This window comes from Apis cerana, linkage group LG8 (assembly GCF_029169275.1).
Source record: "Apis cerana isolate GH-2021 linkage group LG8, AcerK_1.0, whole genome shotgun sequence".
Classification (NCBI taxonomy): Eukaryota; Metazoa; Arthropoda; class Insecta; order Hymenoptera; family Apidae; genus Apis; species Apis cerana.
In genome coordinates, this window is record NC_083859.1 from 8,856,405 (window position 1) to 8,873,351 (window position 16,947).

The following is a 16,947-nucleotide window of genomic DNA, read 5'->3' on the forward strand; positions in this document are numbered from 1 at the left end:
ATAGATTTTTAATAAAAATTTTGATAAAAAAAAATTGAAATCGAGAAAGTGATATTTATTAAATAAAAGAATAACTGAAATGTTTAAGACAGAAATAAGATGGAAGTAGACAGAAGGGTAAACCGAGGTTAGTGGGGATTAAAGTTAATTTTACACGTGCAGTCGGCCCTGTAATGGCGACCTTCGTCGCGCCGTTGCTGCGTGTAATGCCAACCTTTCTGTGCCAAAAGCGACACGAAGGATGAGATTCCTTCATCTTCATAGGCCATGCATGCTCATTGTTTAAGATCTTACGTTTGCTCCATAAAAAACTGTTGTTTTTAACGAATTATATCCTATCGAATAGTTTTATTACACAGAAACATTTTGATGCCTCAAATTTTTATGTTGGCAATAATTCAAGTTTATTTTTTGCCATCTTACATCTTACATCTTTTTTTGAAATTAAAAAAATAAAAAGAAAAGTAATCGATAAAATAATTTGTAATTTCAAAGAGAAACGAAATTTTAATTTTGAAAGAATTGAAAAAGAATTGAAAGAACGTAACGTGCAATATTTGCCAAATTTTATTTTAATACAAAAATAAAGATTTTGGAATGAAATGTTTAAAAAACTTTAGTTGAAACAAAACTACGAACAAAAAGCAAGAATTTTATTTAAATATACGATATTAAAGTTATAATTTGGCCTGAAACTTGTATTAAATGTATATGGGATAGAATTTATGGACGATTGCGCGTTAAAGTTGAATTATTAATTTCCAATAAATTATCATTGAAATCTGTACAAAGAAAAAAACACTACAGCAAAAGATACAGCAAAAGGTTCATCGGTCAATAAATGATCACATCAAAGTTTCATAGTTTGTATAACCAAAGGGAGTGGAAAATTTAATCGATCGATCAAATAGACACGGAACAGTGACAATTCCGTTTCGAAGATACGAAAAGGCGGAGGAATATAATTCTTTTCTTTAGAGATTATTATTTTTTCTTTTTTCTTTTTTTTTTCTATTTTTACGCTTCTCCAAGAGATATGTATCGTCGCATAAAGAGGGTGCGAAACTATTATAAATAATGATCGAAATCGATAAACAGGGAGATTGATCGGCCAATTTACGATCGTAGATCGGCGCACAACTGTGAAAATATTCCTTGTCTTAAAAGAATTAAAAAAAAAAAAGAAAAAGAATTCGAACAAATTTACTGCCTTTAAAAATTTCGATGGCGCTCGTGGTACACACCCTTGATCCCATCTCTGATTCGAAGTCGAACCCGGTGCCAAAAATTTCTCGAGGAAATCACCGACTGTTGGTTCTTCTAAATAATCGTTGGCTAAGAAAAGCTTCAGCTATTCGATACCTTGAGAGTGGTCTCGAAATTGCAATAAAACTCATTCACACCAATATTTTAGAACATAATTAATAAAAAAGGAATCGAAAGATTCAATTCTACTTAACGTTACAATTAATCGTTAAAAGACCTATATATTGAAAATATAAAGTGTCTTATATATATACATGCTGCTAAAATTTATTAGAAATAGAATATACGTATGATCTTACTAACACTTGCTATACATATATATATATATATTAACATACATTTTATCAAAACGTATCCGACTCGTATGAGACATTCTGGAAAATCTAGATCAAAGGAACAGTCCATGAAATAAGAGAGACATGAAAAAGTGAGGAAAAGAAAAGAGTCATGTGTGGTAATAACTTGGGATTGAAAAGAGTTTATAGAGCAAAGGCGTGGCCCAGTGTTTTCAGTTTCAAGCCGACAAATTTCATGCTTTATTAAGTTCGTCAAGCATCGCCTCAAAGTAGGCGATTCAGAGAGAGAAAATTTCGCACTCGTGAAACTATTATATATATATATAGAGAGTTTGTTAAAGTATGTGCTGGTAACTTTTCCGGTCGAGGGAACTGGGAGGCCTAACTTCGAGCCTCGTTTGTTGCTTTACAATGCTAATTCGGCCAATTTGCAAGTGGAATTATACTGTAAATCGGCCATTTTTCTCTTCCAGAGAAATTTTGCTAATTCTTCACAGGGAGATTCCCTTGCGGTTTTCTTTATCTGTGCCGCTTTTTGAAAGATTCGATTTCGATGAAAGCCCCCCTTTTCTCTTTCTTTCCTTCAGAGGACTGAAACGAATTTTAGGATTGATCGAAAATTGTTCTTGTATCTTGGAAACCTTTCTCGTTCGCTCTTCAGAAAATCGATTCGAATTCCCAATTTTTGGTAAATTTTTCCTAATCTATTTATATTATCTATTTTTATTTATGAAATATTATATATATATTATTTCTTTTTATTTATGATTATCTATGAAATCCTTAATATCCTTAATTTGCATCTTTTTTAATATTTATTCATTCTTAAACGAATGCGTATACAATGATGACAAAAATGAAATTTAGGTTTTTTCGATTGGTAAAACCAAACTTCAAATCTTATATATTTAATTGTAATTTTTGTTTAATATAAATTTTATTAGAACTAATTAATTTATAAATCGAGTTTAACCGCTATTGCTGGCACTCATATTTATCTTTACTATATAATTAATTTCCGAATTAAACTTTCATTCATTGTTTCAGAATTATCTATTAAATTAAATCTTTATTTTTAATAATTTTATATATAACGTCATTAATACAATTAATTTCAAAACCATAATACAATTTCTTTAATAAGTCAATTTTAATAATAATTTTTTCGACTTATTCATATTTTTTAATATATAATCTATAATATTAATATAAATTTAAATATTGATTATAAATTATATTTTGTTAAATACTTTATTATTTATATTTAAGTTTTTTAATATAACTAATTACAACACGGAGGAAATAAATTATCGAGTAACAATTTCCAAAAGTTCTAATTTACTTCTTTCTTATTTCGCGTCTCGTATCGATATTTTAACCTTGAAAAAATGTTAAACACCCGCCAATAATTTTATTCCGTTCCGCGAGGATTATTCGGTGTGAATGCCAAAATGACTCGAATTTGGAACAGATTCAGGGCGAGAGGAAAGGTCAGCAAGTTCTGTTCATCCGAACAGCGTTCTAATAATCGTTTCGGCTTATTCACCTCGCCGTTTTAATTTACCCATGTATTTAGAGAAACTCGCGCGTGCACTTTCCACGCTTCCCATTGTTTGCGCATTGTTTCCACGTTTATCAGCGTTGCGGACGTCGAGTAAAAATCGAATCGAAATTTATAATTCCCCGTTTATTTTATTACGAATAGCGAATGTATTTTTCGGATAGCATAAACTTCACGTCGCGCGTGAAATCTTAAATCTTAAAATCTATTAGCAGAAATTTATCGTATATATCTCGTGTATTTCATTCATCTCGATCTCGTTTCGAGAAATTACGAGAATAATGATATACGGGTGTTGTTTCAGCTGAATGTATTTTTTTTTTCTTTTTTTTTCCTCTTTTTCGATTATATTTCGTTATTTCTAATTAAAATTTAATAATAAAAATAGGTGCTACGAGAGTGAGAAACTTTGTAACAATTCTGTGTTCTTCGAATTCTACGGCACGACTAATGCATTTTTTCTCACATCGAAGAAAATTTATATATTTTTCGCGCAATTTAACATCGTTGGAGGATATATAGGTTACGATCGATAGATTCTCAACGGGAATAATAATAGTAGAAAAGAAAAGTAATTGAAAATAACTTGTCGAAAAGCGATTTTAAAAATTTAACATTTTAACTTTTGCGTTCGAATTAACTCTGTATATCTGTGTGTTGTACGCACTATTCCTTCGAATCTGATTGATGACATCTTTAATGGCTTTAAAAAAAAAGGATGTATAAATCGAGAAACATTAGCAGGGCATCACAAAAGCTTATAGAAATTGGGATGCTTTCTGCTGGATTATAAATGTTCATTTCGAAGCTGTATAAGTCACGAAATATAACGAAGATGAACGAATAAAATCGTTCCAATGTTGCGTGTTTGGTCGCAATTAAAGGAATAATTATGATGGTATCAAGTGATCTCACAATAATTTCGAATCAGGAGTTAGTTCTTAATTTATTAGGCTATCGAGACTTATCAGGAGAAATCTTAGATAAAGAAAAAAAAAGAAAGAGAGAATGAAAAAATTCTTCGAATTCGCAGTTTGAAAAATATTAATCTTTATGTGCAAAATATAAAGAGCAAATATCTTATATAATATTTTATAAAAAAAATACTTTAAATATTACAAAAAAGAAGAATTCTCAATTTGAAAAATATTATTCTCTATCTATTTTGTAAAAAAAATATTTCAAATATTACAAAATCTTGGATAAAAAAGAAAAAGAATTCCTACAATTCTCAATTTGAAAAATATTATTCTCTATCTATTTTGTAAAAAAAATATTTCAAATATTACAAAATCTTGGATAAAAAAGAAAAAGAATTCCTACAATTCTCAATTTGAAAAATATTATTCTCTGTATGCAAAATACAAAGAGACAAAATGTCTTATATAATGTCTACTTTAAGAAAAAATACACTCTCAAATTTGCTTCAAAGAAAAAAAAAAATAATTTTTTCTTCAAGATAATTTATCCGTGGAATCACTGTGAATCGAACTTATATAATATCTACATTACGAAAAAATACACTCTTGAACAAAATTTGCTTCAAAGAAAAAAATATTTTTTTCTTCAAGATAATATATTATCCGTGGAATCACTGTGAATCGAACTTATATAATATCTACATTACGAAAAAATACACTCTTGAAGAAAAAAAAAAAAAATTTTTTCTTCAAGATAATATATTATCCGTGGAATCACTGTGAATCGAAGAAATTTTTTTCTCGGTATCAAATCACGTGGCTTAACAATAGCGTTATGATTATAAATTGGAGTAAACGACTCTTACCGCGAAGAAAAAATATAATAATTTTATTCCCCCGTTTTTCCAAGAAATCCACCTTGTACGTTGATTGCGAACACAATCGTCGTTTTCACAAAAAGTTGGTGAAATGAATAATTTAACGCCTTTTATCGCACTCGTGCTTTTGTATGCAATTTTATTCAAACAACAACAACATTTGGCCATTTTACATCTCCGTCGCGACACGAAAACGCGACGAGAATTCGTAACTGTTTCGAAACTTCGGTAGAAAAAGTCCTTTTATCCAGGATACGATTAGCAAGGATTTTTGCTCGTAATAAAACGGAAACCGAGTTACAACCGCTTTACCATTATTAATTTCTTCACCCAGGAAGAGAAAGAATGATCTGATCTAGTGATTTTTGAACGTATTATATTTTTGAATATTTCAACGATTATTTAAAATCCTTTTACGCTTGAAGGAAGAGAAAAAGATCCGATTAACGCGTTCTCGAATGGAAAAAATATAGATACGTATATATGTTTAAAATATTTCTCAATTTTTTTTTCTCACCGCCTATATTCTTGTCCAAAGATTTAATAAATTGCACGAATAAGATCTATAAAGAAAATAATCCCAATTATCAATTAATTTTCCCGCAGCAACAGAAATACAAAAATATTCCGTTAAATAAAATCCGATTGAACAAAACGGGCAAGTTGAGATCCATCGGTTGATATACGTAAAGGAGGGAGCGAAAGGGAAGATAAAGGACAGAGAGAGAGAGGCGTTCAACTACGCGTTCGATCGTTGCCACAATCGTGAGGGGATCCGAAATTTCGATAACCGTCCGTTCCCTCGGAAATGTCGTTGTTTACCGCGCAATGAAATTGCCTCAACTTTCCCTCCCACTCTGCTTGCCAAGTCGTAGCGGCAGCAGTAGCCCCTTGGATATGCAACCTTCTCGGCTGGCCAGTGCAGACGATAGCCTTTCGATTTCGCCTCCGAGTAATAATAACAAGAATTTCGAAACTTCTCTTTCCCTTTCTAGGAAGAGTCGAGGATTTTGACACGCTTTCGTACTGTATGTTTCTTATACAGCTATTTATCAGGCTGTTTCAACTGTTATTTGTTGAATAAAATTAAACTGATTATTTACTTCGCAAACTTGAATAACGCTTGATGAGAGACATCCGGTGAAGCAGATTCTCCTTTGCGCAATGGCATAATTTGCAATTATATCTCGTTTCTTTGCATCTTTCTCGTCGAAAATTTTCTCTGTCATTGCTTCGATTATTTCTTTTTAATTCCTCGACTCTTCGATCGAATCGTTGAAGGAAGTGAGTCTCCAAATGAGTCTCAAAGGCAAAGGATTGAATTTTCTTTATTTATATATATATCCTGGCTCATTTCAAAAGATCGAGGAGACCAATCGTTTTAAACTTAACCCAAGTGGCAATCTTAAAAATACTCCGTGGTGTGTCTCCGAAAGAGTGTGTACTTATAAATAGTATCCGGTCTATTAGCAGCGACAGACAAGAAGCTCCTCCTCGAGGAGCTTTTTAGCCGGTGCGCAGAGAAAGATGGGAAAGATAAATCGAGGTAAACACGTCGAGTGGGGTGCAAGTGGTGGAAGAAAACGTGTTTCGGGACGGTTTACTACAATCGGAATTAGATTTCCAACCTGTAACTATTCCAACCTGTTCCCAACACTGCCGAGAAAGGAGGGAAATAAAAAGAAGGTGCAATGAATATTGCATTACACTTGCAGAAACTGGGGAGAGCCCCTCTGACGCGCATTTGACAGGATTCTAGAGCCGTTGTTCCAACTTTCCGCCAACTTTCCCCTTTCTTTCTTCGATATTTCATAAAGTTTTGAAGCGAATAACGAATAACAGATTGATGGAGCCTTAATAATTTCAATTTTTCCAAGAGCGTTGGGAGTATCAAGGGACGCTCCCCTCGTTGTCCCAATATTCAGAACGGGGAGGAGGAGGAGGAGGGGGTGGGCAAAAGGCTCCGTGTAACCGCGTCTGAAAACATTTGTGGGTCTTCTCGACCGCTCCAATTCGAAATATTAATTTATACGGGTCTCGGGTATCGGAGGGAAGCCTGCAACCGGCCGATTATCATGTAGATCAGCCTCGTCCAACCGCGGCGATCTAATCCGCCGGCGAGCGGAATTCATCGATTCAGCGAAACAGCTGCTGGTTTCTTCTTATATCGACGATGTCGATAATTGGATGCCACAGTTTCGACAAGGCGGAATTAAAACGGATGGATCTCTGTCTCTCCATTTTGAATCGAGAGAAGAATGGGAAAAAAAAAAAGGGAAAAATCGGTTGGATCGATTTCTCGTTTATCGTGCGTTGATTTGATCGAAAATTCGTTCGATTCGAAAGTTCAAAATTGAAAAAGTGATTAAGTAGGTGAAAGTTTCGAGTAAAGTGAATTTTATAATTATTCGTAGCTATAAACGTTGATAGTAACGTTTGCCAATCATTTTTATTATATTTTGAACGTAGATTGTAACTTCAATGTTTATTTAAATTTTGAGCCAGCATTGATCGAATAAAAGAATAAAAAGTAAGATCAGATTTGTATCAGATTTGAAGAAATGACTATAATTAAAAATTTCGAATAAAGTGAATTTTATAATTATTCGTAGCTGATCGTACAACGTTTACCAATTATTTTTAATATATGTTGAACATAAATTATAGAATATAAAGGTAACTTCAACGTTTATTTAAATTTTGAGCCAGCATTGAATCTTTCGAAGAAAGAGGAAAAAAGGATAAAAAATAGGATCAAGTTTGTGCATTAAATCGATCGAATGCAATGAAGTGTAGTTAAAAATTTCGAATAAAATAAATAATTATTCGTATGTTATAGTTGATATAACGTTTGCCAATTATTTGCAATTTTTATTATATTTTGAACGTAGATTGTAACTTCAACGTTTATTTAAATTTTGAGCCAGCACTGATCGAATAAAAGAATAAAAAGTAAGATCAGATTTGTATCAGATTTGAAGAAATGACTATAATTAAAAATTTCGAATAAAGTGAATTTTATAATTATTCATAGCTATGTTGATAGTATATTTTGAACGTAGATTATAGAACATAAACGTTTATTTAAATTTTGAGCCAGCACTGATCGAATCTTTCGAAAAAAGAAGAAGAAAGAATAAAAAGTAAGATCAGATTTGTATCAGATTTGAAGAAATGGCTATAATTAAAAATTTCGAATAAAGTGAATTTTATAATTATTCGTAGCTATAATCATATAACGTTTACCAATTATTTTGATTATATTTTGAACATAGATTACAGGATATAAAAGTAACTTCAACGAAGGAGGAGGAGGAAAGTGGGATCAGATTTGTGCATTAAATCGATCGAATTGCTTTGAAGAAATGTTAAAAAGTTATAATTAAATCATAATAATTAAAATGTTACGGTTAAAAATTTCGAATAAAGTAAATAATTATTCGTAGCTAGTTGATTTGCCAATTATTCGCGATTGTTATCATATTTTGAACACAGATTATAGAGATAACTTCAACGTTTATTTAAATTTTGGCCAACACTGATCGAATGAGATCGTTCGAAGAAGAGGAGGAGGAGGAGGAAAGGATAAAAAGATCAGATATCTGGAATAATGGAAAGTTTTTAACTTATAGTTAATTTAAAACTTAAAAATTAAAACGACTTTTGCCTTTGATCCCAGATCTAACCAAGATCGTTTTTAAGAAACCCTTGTTTGGTACACGATCAAGTGTACCGATATTAGATTATCCCCGGGGATTACTTTGTGGCAAGTGTGCACAGTAAAGTGTGTTGTGCACCTTGGAACGGTACGTTTTGAATTTCAAAAGAAATTTCTTCGCCGACAATTTTTAATCCGGTTTAATTTGTTCTCGTCTTGCCAGAATATAATTTGTGCGATTAATTAATCGTGCAAAGGCTCGAGAAAAAGTTAAAATGTTTCCTAGTATCAGAAACGGGGAAATCAATTAACGGGTTTTCGATTAAAACCAAATATGTTTATTTTATTTTAAAAAGAAATTTCTGTTGTAAGAGTAAGAGAGTAAGAGAGAGACTAATTGTTGAAGAGGGATGCAATTTTTCTTCCTTTTTCTTTTTTTTTATACGGAAGAAAAAGAAAGAAATCATTGTCAGTTATTCTGAAAAATCTCTTGGAAAATGCGAGCATGGAACAGAAAAAAATATTTGTTTGAAAATGCAGGAGAAAAGGCATTTTATTAAGATGCAAGTTCAATTGGAAATGAAATTTTCGAGAATTTTATTCTCAAATATATTTGCGTATGCGATATCATTGAATTTAACCATGAAATGTTTTTAATATGAAAATTAAACACGAAAAATATAATGCTGTTTCAAATCAATCCTGTTACCGAATCCAATTTCCTTAGATTTACATTTTGTTGTCCATTAAAATAATTAATGGCGACTAGGTATACATTGGAGAATCTCCAATTCCCACATTGTATTTGTCAATGTCAGGCTAACTGGCCAAAAATTGTAACAGAACACATTGGCCGGAATAACAAGAACCGAAATCTGGACTATGTTAAGAAAAACGTAAACAAATATCAAATTCCTCGAAAGGTAAATGAATCGTAAAATAGTTTAGCTGGGATAAATAATCAAAATCAAATCGATATATCAATTTATTAAATAGATGAGAATTTCGTCCAACATTTTTTTATCATATTCCAGGGATAAAAAAAAATATTACGTGACACGTTATATTCAATTTATTTCAATATTCAGTATATAATAAAATATTAAAAATTTTGTAAGTTTAAATTGTCTATAAAAATATAAACTTACAATCGTTTTTTATCTATCCTATTTTTATAGACTTTTTAATCTTCTTATAGATATCTGTAATATCAATAATCATTGTTAGGATCGTCGCACTTTCAAGCATTTATAAATATATCCCTTAAGACGTTTCAAAATTCTATATATATCTCCAATTAAAAACCAACATTAATTATTGATTGATCCTTTTTCTAGCATTTATAATTTTCACAATTATCAAATAAAAATATTCTAGACTGTTATCTAATCAAGATAAATTACATTTAAAAATTATAATTACCTCGTCATCGATAAAGAGACATCGTCACGATCTCTCGGCACGATCGAGGCTAGGCACAGAGGGGAGAAAAAACGAGAAGATCGGTGCAACAAGATGTATCACGATAGACGGTTCGATCGGCGAAAGGCAGTAAAGATCGGAGTATTTTTTCTGTGATTGTACACGCACTCACACGAGGTGAACGAAGGAACACACGCGTTTATGCGAGTAACGCGACGAGCATGGCGCACGTCCTTACGCCACGAAGGCCCGCGCACCACTGACTCACTGCTCTCGTGTCGATGGCACGCGTTAACGTAGGGAAACACGCGACAAAGGAGTGGGGGGCGTCCGCTTGGAAGGGATCGGATATTTCCACGACTGTGTGTATTCTCGAATGCGAGCAACGGACCTCCGTGACCGCGGTATATTTTACGAATAACCATCGAACAGTGAAAACAAAGATCGACGATTAGTCGACGAATGGACAGTGATCGTTGTATCGTGAAGCACGCTCGTCCAATTGGACGATCGTAATCCTTGCATCTTTTCAATCTCCAACCCAATGTAACTGTTTTAAAAATAAATTTATATCATGAATGGTTCGTGAATTCAAGAATTGAATTTTGTGAAACTTGGAATATTTTTTAGATAGTTATTGAGTTATTCTTTCGGATCGATGGATCGAAGAAATTTCATGGCGTACTTGTATATGTGCGATGAAAAAAAGTTGCAAAATACGTTCTTGAAATCGCAAATATAATATTCTAGATCGCAAAAGTGTTGGGACGAACGTCTACAAGAGTCAAGATTGTTGATCTTTCATTAGAAACTGAATCGAAAAAGAAAAGTCGTTGGAAATTGTTTCCAACGATAACATTAGATAAGAGATATTACTGAAAATAATCTACGATAAACGGCGAATTAAGTGAAATAATAACGTTTTGAACGAAAATTATTCCACTATTTTTTCATTTGGTATACAAAGAAAAAAAGAATAAATTTCACGTGGGCTAAATATATAACTGTTAATAAAGATAACGTTCGTAGATACTTGTTCTATCAACAAATAAAAAAGAAATATCCTTTTTAAAATATATCATCGATATATATTTCATCAGAAAAATATTATATTATATCATTTGCACATCTTCTCGTCGAAAAATGAAATTTAGTTAGGAAGAAATCTTTCTTCCCTTCCCCTCGCGTCAATAAAAGGCGAATTCTTTGCACCTTAAGATGAATGGCAAGAAAGAAATCGACGATGAAAGGGTACACTCGCGTCGAGGTCCAACGAAATCTTGTGCCACTCCTCAAGGGGTCGAGTGGAGTCTACTAAGAGAGCATATCCCAGTCTGTATTCGAGTGCAGAAGAAAAACTGCACGCCAGCGGCGCGCAAGCCCTTTTCTCTCCCCTCCAGCAAACGTTGTTCTTCGCTTTTGTTTCTTCCTACTACGACGTCGTTCAGAATACACGATAACGCGAAAGTGTTTGGCGTCGAATCATGGCGTCGGTATACACTGTATACGCTATATTATATCTTTGTCACGCGTGATAGATGATAATTTTATTTTTCAATATAAACGATGAAAATTTTTTAACGAACTCGAAATTTTATTTCAAAGTAGGAATTTTAATCCGCGTCTAATAGAATAAATACCTACTTTACCGTACATGAAACGTTCAACTTCTCGATAACGAAGTCTCGTGTAATATGTCTTAAAATCGTTCGCAATAGCAATCGAGGAAGAAATTTCACTTCCCTTTTATGATGTTGTACAATTCGTTCCAAATGCAGACACGTTTGATAGTAATGCTTTAGAGAATATTTTCTCACAAACGAATACCACACCGTTTCGTATGAAAATAATAATTCGACCTCTGTAAAAACCTTTATCCCTCTTGGAAGAGAATAATTTTACTTCCAACACCGCGTCCACTTGCAAAAGAAAAAGTACTCTAATTAATTTCCTTCTCAATCGGAGTCTTGCGCCCGAATAAAATTTTCACGCAGCTTGCGAAAACTTTATAAACTGCGATTACGAATATCGAGTCAACGATCAACGTTTCCTATCCGCATATTCCGATGACGAGGCCAGCCATTGTTCACACATTGTTATAAACGGTCGATGTAGCGTTTAATATTCATCAGCACGTCGACCGGTCATGAAATTCCGATCTTCTCAATGATGACGGGCTCGCGTACAAAGGAAGGAAGGGAGGAGGGGAGGGGAGAGGAGGAGGAGGAGAAAGAGAGAGAGGAAGAACCGTGTCTCTTAACCTTCTTTTGCGTGCAATTATTTTGAGGCGAGGAGCGCGTCAAAGGATCGATAAAACGTCGAGACACGTGTGACAACCCGTGCTCGTTCGAATAATGTATGAACGTAAGATTGCAACGTAACCTGAATCGAATCGAACAGGGTGATAGGCAGAGAGGTTTGAACTTGCTTGTCAAGTGACTTTGCAGTTATCAAAGCCGGGAATCGGGAATTTAATACGATCAAACGTTTCGTTTAATTTCGTGCATTAAGGAGGATTAACGCGTTTTCTCTGTGAAAGTGGAATGGAGTGGAATTTTTTACCGGATGGATAGAACATTTTTTTCTAAAGATCGCTCTTTGATCGACGAATTTACCTCTTGTTGCGTGTACCAAGTTTTCGAATTTTGTACAGAACGCGCTCGATGTTGTGCAGTGGAAGAAACTTGTCGAGGAAAGTATGAAGGCACGCTTATATACAAGTACAAGGTCATTTATTATTTCTTCCACTACTTGACCGAAATTTTCGTTTCGTTTAATAACCAGTTAACTATAATAATTATCGTTCATAATTTCTTAAAATTTTTTTTTCTTTGAAACGGCGTATGACATTATGTATTTATTGGCATATTTAGATTAAATGTAATATTAAGTTTTGGATATTGGATAATGGATCATTTTATTTTATTTATTTATTTATTTATTTTTTGAGATATAATTTTGTACGATAATATTTAATAATGGATAAATATTATTTTATTATCCATGGATTGTATTTCAAGATTTCTGGCCAAGAAAAGTTCAGAATTGGAGATTTATCGAGTTTGATAACTGTTATGGAGGAAAGGACTAATATATATTGGCACTGTAACAAATATCGCACAATGTGATATTATTTCGTTATGGATTGTATTTTAGGATTTCTGGCCAAGAAAAGTTCAGAATTGGAGATGTGTTTCATCGAGTTTGATAACTGTCATGGAGGAAAGAGATAATATATATTGGCACAGAATGGACAGAATTCTTTTTCTATCTTCTTCTCTGCGATTCTTTTTTCCTCGTGCCGAATGTTTACCTTTTCTGACTATATCGACTCCTCCTCTTTTCTAAGGCGATCAACTTGTCCTTCTGAAAGATGTCAATAGTCCCGATACGATCTGTCTTGGAAAAAATAATACACATTGAACCAGAGTTATTTTAACAATTTTGAAATTCTAACAAAAATTGTGTTACTATACTTCGTCCAATATATATATATAGAGAGAAATATTTATACAAATTTTCATTTGTTCGAACAAAGAATCCTTCCTCGAATCTTTGATAAATAAATTTATGATTCCTTTACAATTTCCAACGTCCTACTTTTCTCTCAACTGGTGTCTAGAAATCAGAAGAGGAAAAAAAGAACGATCTTCGCGGTATTTTTCCAAATATCTCGACTCGCGCAAATTAATTAAAAAAATCCGAGAAAAGAAAAATTTTCTCCTCGAATCTCCATTTCAACGACGGTCAAAATTTTAATCGAAATATAAATTTAACGAACGGAAAGAAAGGAAAAGCTTGGAAAATTGTCTTCTCGTTCCAGAAACACGAGGGAAACGAGGATTCCACACGCGGCAAGGGAAGAAATAATCAGGCAACGGTGCTTTATATAAAAATATTAAACGGGCACAAGTGTCGGCCGTCTTTTAATAGTTCGCCTAACCCAGTTTCCCCTCTGGAACACTGGCATGTTCCGCGTTTAATCTCGTCACGGGACGCGATTTCTGCTCTTTCTCGTTGCGCAAACAACTCGGCGCAAAAATCCTTTCCTCCCTTTTCGAAAAGGAGGCTTAATGAAGGTGGATCGATGCCACTTAAAATTCCTTCCCCGCCCGGATTCTACGTGACGGAAAATGTCGCCTTCCTTTATTCAACGAAAATATGAATCCCGGATCTCTTCGTTACGGGACAATTAGGAATTAATTGCGCTCTGGAACTTAACGAGTTCCAACTCGAGAGTTTTGGATCGATCTCGATGTTTCTCCGCCGAGTTGCTGCCATCTTGGATACCAATTTATCCGCGTTATATTCTTTTATGGAATAACGTTTTCTAACCAATTTTCTAAATTGTGTCGCGATTTTTCAACGACGATTTTTTTTTCTAGAAGGTTAGGTTTCTTCTTTTTTTATTATTGGTTAAGCTTGCAATTTAGTTATTGAATCGAAGCAGCATTGTATTCCGATAATTTCATTATTACGAAAATTTTGGAAATTTGGACGGTTTGGAAAGTTAAGGAAGAAAATTTAATCTGTATATATCGAGTTTTCATTTAAATTTGTATAAATATTTCTTCTGTATTTAATTTGATAAAATGTTACTTATACTAAAGTTAATAATAAATAAATATTTCTTCTAATCAATCATATAAGCGTGCAATTAATTCACATATTTTAATAACGTTACGAATCTTGGTAAAATTAAAATGTTAGAATACTTACACGAATGATATATCGATCTTTATATCGATCCCTTTGGAAAGGAAATTTTTATCACCAATAAACGTATATTACACGACGAAGAAAATTTCAGTACGATTGCAGACAATTCTGCAGTCAAAGTCGATGAAGCTCTAAAAGGTTCGCGGGAAGCACTCAACAGGGAACGTTGCCAGTCTTGTTATCAGAAGTTCGTTAAGCTGCGTGCTAAAAGCCTTTTAGCCATCACTTTGTGTTGCCAGAGATTTGAACTTCGCATCCTTAAAATACGATCAAGAAGTTCTACGTGGGTTGTCGTGCATTTAAAATATTATTGGAAATCCTAGATAGTTTCTTTGGTTCAGACAAGATGAAGTATGTAATAACTTTTATACTCTGCCGACTGAGAGTCGAATTTTTAAGCTCTCCTAACGTTTTCAATCACCATTCTCTCTAGTTAGATTTCTTTATAATTGCGAAATTAATTATTATATTGCTCACACGTGTGATGACCCGTGATGACTTACACAAGAGGATCATTGAATTGAATTTTGAAGCTTTATCTAATTTCCAATTGTTATTCTCTCTGATTAGATAAATTTTTAATAAAATTATAAGATTTATTGAATACTTGTAGTTAGATGCAAGAAGAAACGATTATTGAGAAAAGTATGTTAAATATAATAACGATACGTGTAAGGAATAATTCAATTGCGATCGTAATTTTCAACTAGCAATGGAATATAATTTCCCCTATCTTTATTCGTTAGAACGAAATTCTAATTAACGTTTGATCTCTCGTTGTTCCTACGAGAAATTGTAGATAATTATGCAGAATCACTGTGAATGCTTGTTATTGTTAATTTAATACGCGAATCCTTCGACAGGTTTCCGATAAATGGAATTCTGGAAATGGAAAATACATTTAGGTAGCAAAGGATCATTCATGATCATCCCATTGATCCTTTACTGCGATGAGTATCGTTCTTATTAATGTTAATTATCATTCGAAATTAAATATTTAATTCCACTGTTCAAATTTTGTGAATTGGAGGCTATTGAAGTACAATTAAGAAGAAATTTATTTTTGGAAAATATTATTTTTCTAGAGATTTTTTTTTTTTTTTTTTTAAATAGTATGTTTTAATATTTTGCGAAAAAATAAAGGAGTTCGTTGTTGATGATCTCGAGGATTAAGAACTGGCCAAAGAATATTCATATTAATTATAATTTAATCTCACGAATATATCTGATTGTTATACGTGATCGATTCTGAAAGTATAAGAAAGATAATATTAATACAGGAAAATGTGATAAAAACACGAAGTAAAAAATTTGTTGGGGAAACAATAGTCGTCGAAAAGATCGAAATAAAAAATTAGAGATTCTTCGAGAGCGTAATCGAATCTTAACTTAAAAAAAAAAAAAAAATTTCGAAAAAGAAAAAACACAAAAAGAGAGAGAGAGAGAGAGAGAGAGAGATTCTTTGATTTCCGTCGATCATCACACCTCCACATTAACAGCACAGTTTTATTTTTCTCCGATTTTTGATCGATACAATCGTACAATTTTTCGATCGATAGATAATTTTTTTCCCTTTCTTTTTTTTTTTTTCGTTTTTTTTGTCCATTTTCTCCTTTTTTTTTTTTCCTCTTATAGTTTCTTTAATTCTCGATTACACGATGGCGCAGGCTGCATTTCCGCGACTTAGTGAATCGTATCTGAGTTGACACGAAATAATTAACGCTTACAGTACACTTTTCATTACAGATTCAATAATATATATATATATTTATATATATAATATATAATAGGTATTTATATATATATATATATTTCTTTATGTACAGAGGGCAGCTTGCCTAGTAGGTTTTTTTTAACGCCGAGCAACGACTGAAGTAATCGGATTGGACGCTTATCTTCTTTTTTTTTTCTTTTTTTTTTTTTTTCAATAATAATTGACGCCAAATATCGATGCGCGCATTGTTGCTCCTCTCCTTTTATATCTATTCATGGTCAAAATACAGTGTATATGTATATATATATATGTATATATGTATATATATATATATATATATATGTATATCGTGGAACGTTTAAAAAAATCTTAAAATAAACGCCGTTCTCGGCCTTCGAAAGCCTTTCGTTACATATTACAACGAAGAAAATCAACGAATGCCCCGCAATTTGCATTTTCCAAACATCCAAACATAGATGTTTGTCCACAAGTGACACGAATACGAGATACTCT

The 16,947-nt window shown here is 32.8% G+C and overlaps 1 protein-coding gene and 1 long non-coding RNA gene across 6 annotated transcripts in view; one reads left to right on the forward strand and one right to left on the reverse strand.

The window, feature by feature from the left end:
• The window catches only part of LOC107996410 (uncharacterized), a 71,027-nt gene extending 60,452 nt beyond the window's left edge, over positions 1 to 10,575 (reverse strand). For all 5 annotated transcript variants that reach the window (XM_062078724.1, XM_062078722.1, XM_062078723.1 and 2 more), the window contains exon 1: positions 10,002 to 10,575. The gene's annotated coding sequence lies outside the window, so the exon portion shown is untranslated. The remainder of the gene's footprint in view (positions 1 to 10,001) is intronic.
• LOC114577340 (uncharacterized) overlaps positions 1 to 16,947 on the forward strand; it is a 29,701-nt gene that overhangs the window by 2,282 nt on the left and 10,472 nt on the right. The gene's annotated exons all lie outside the window — the stretch shown is intronic.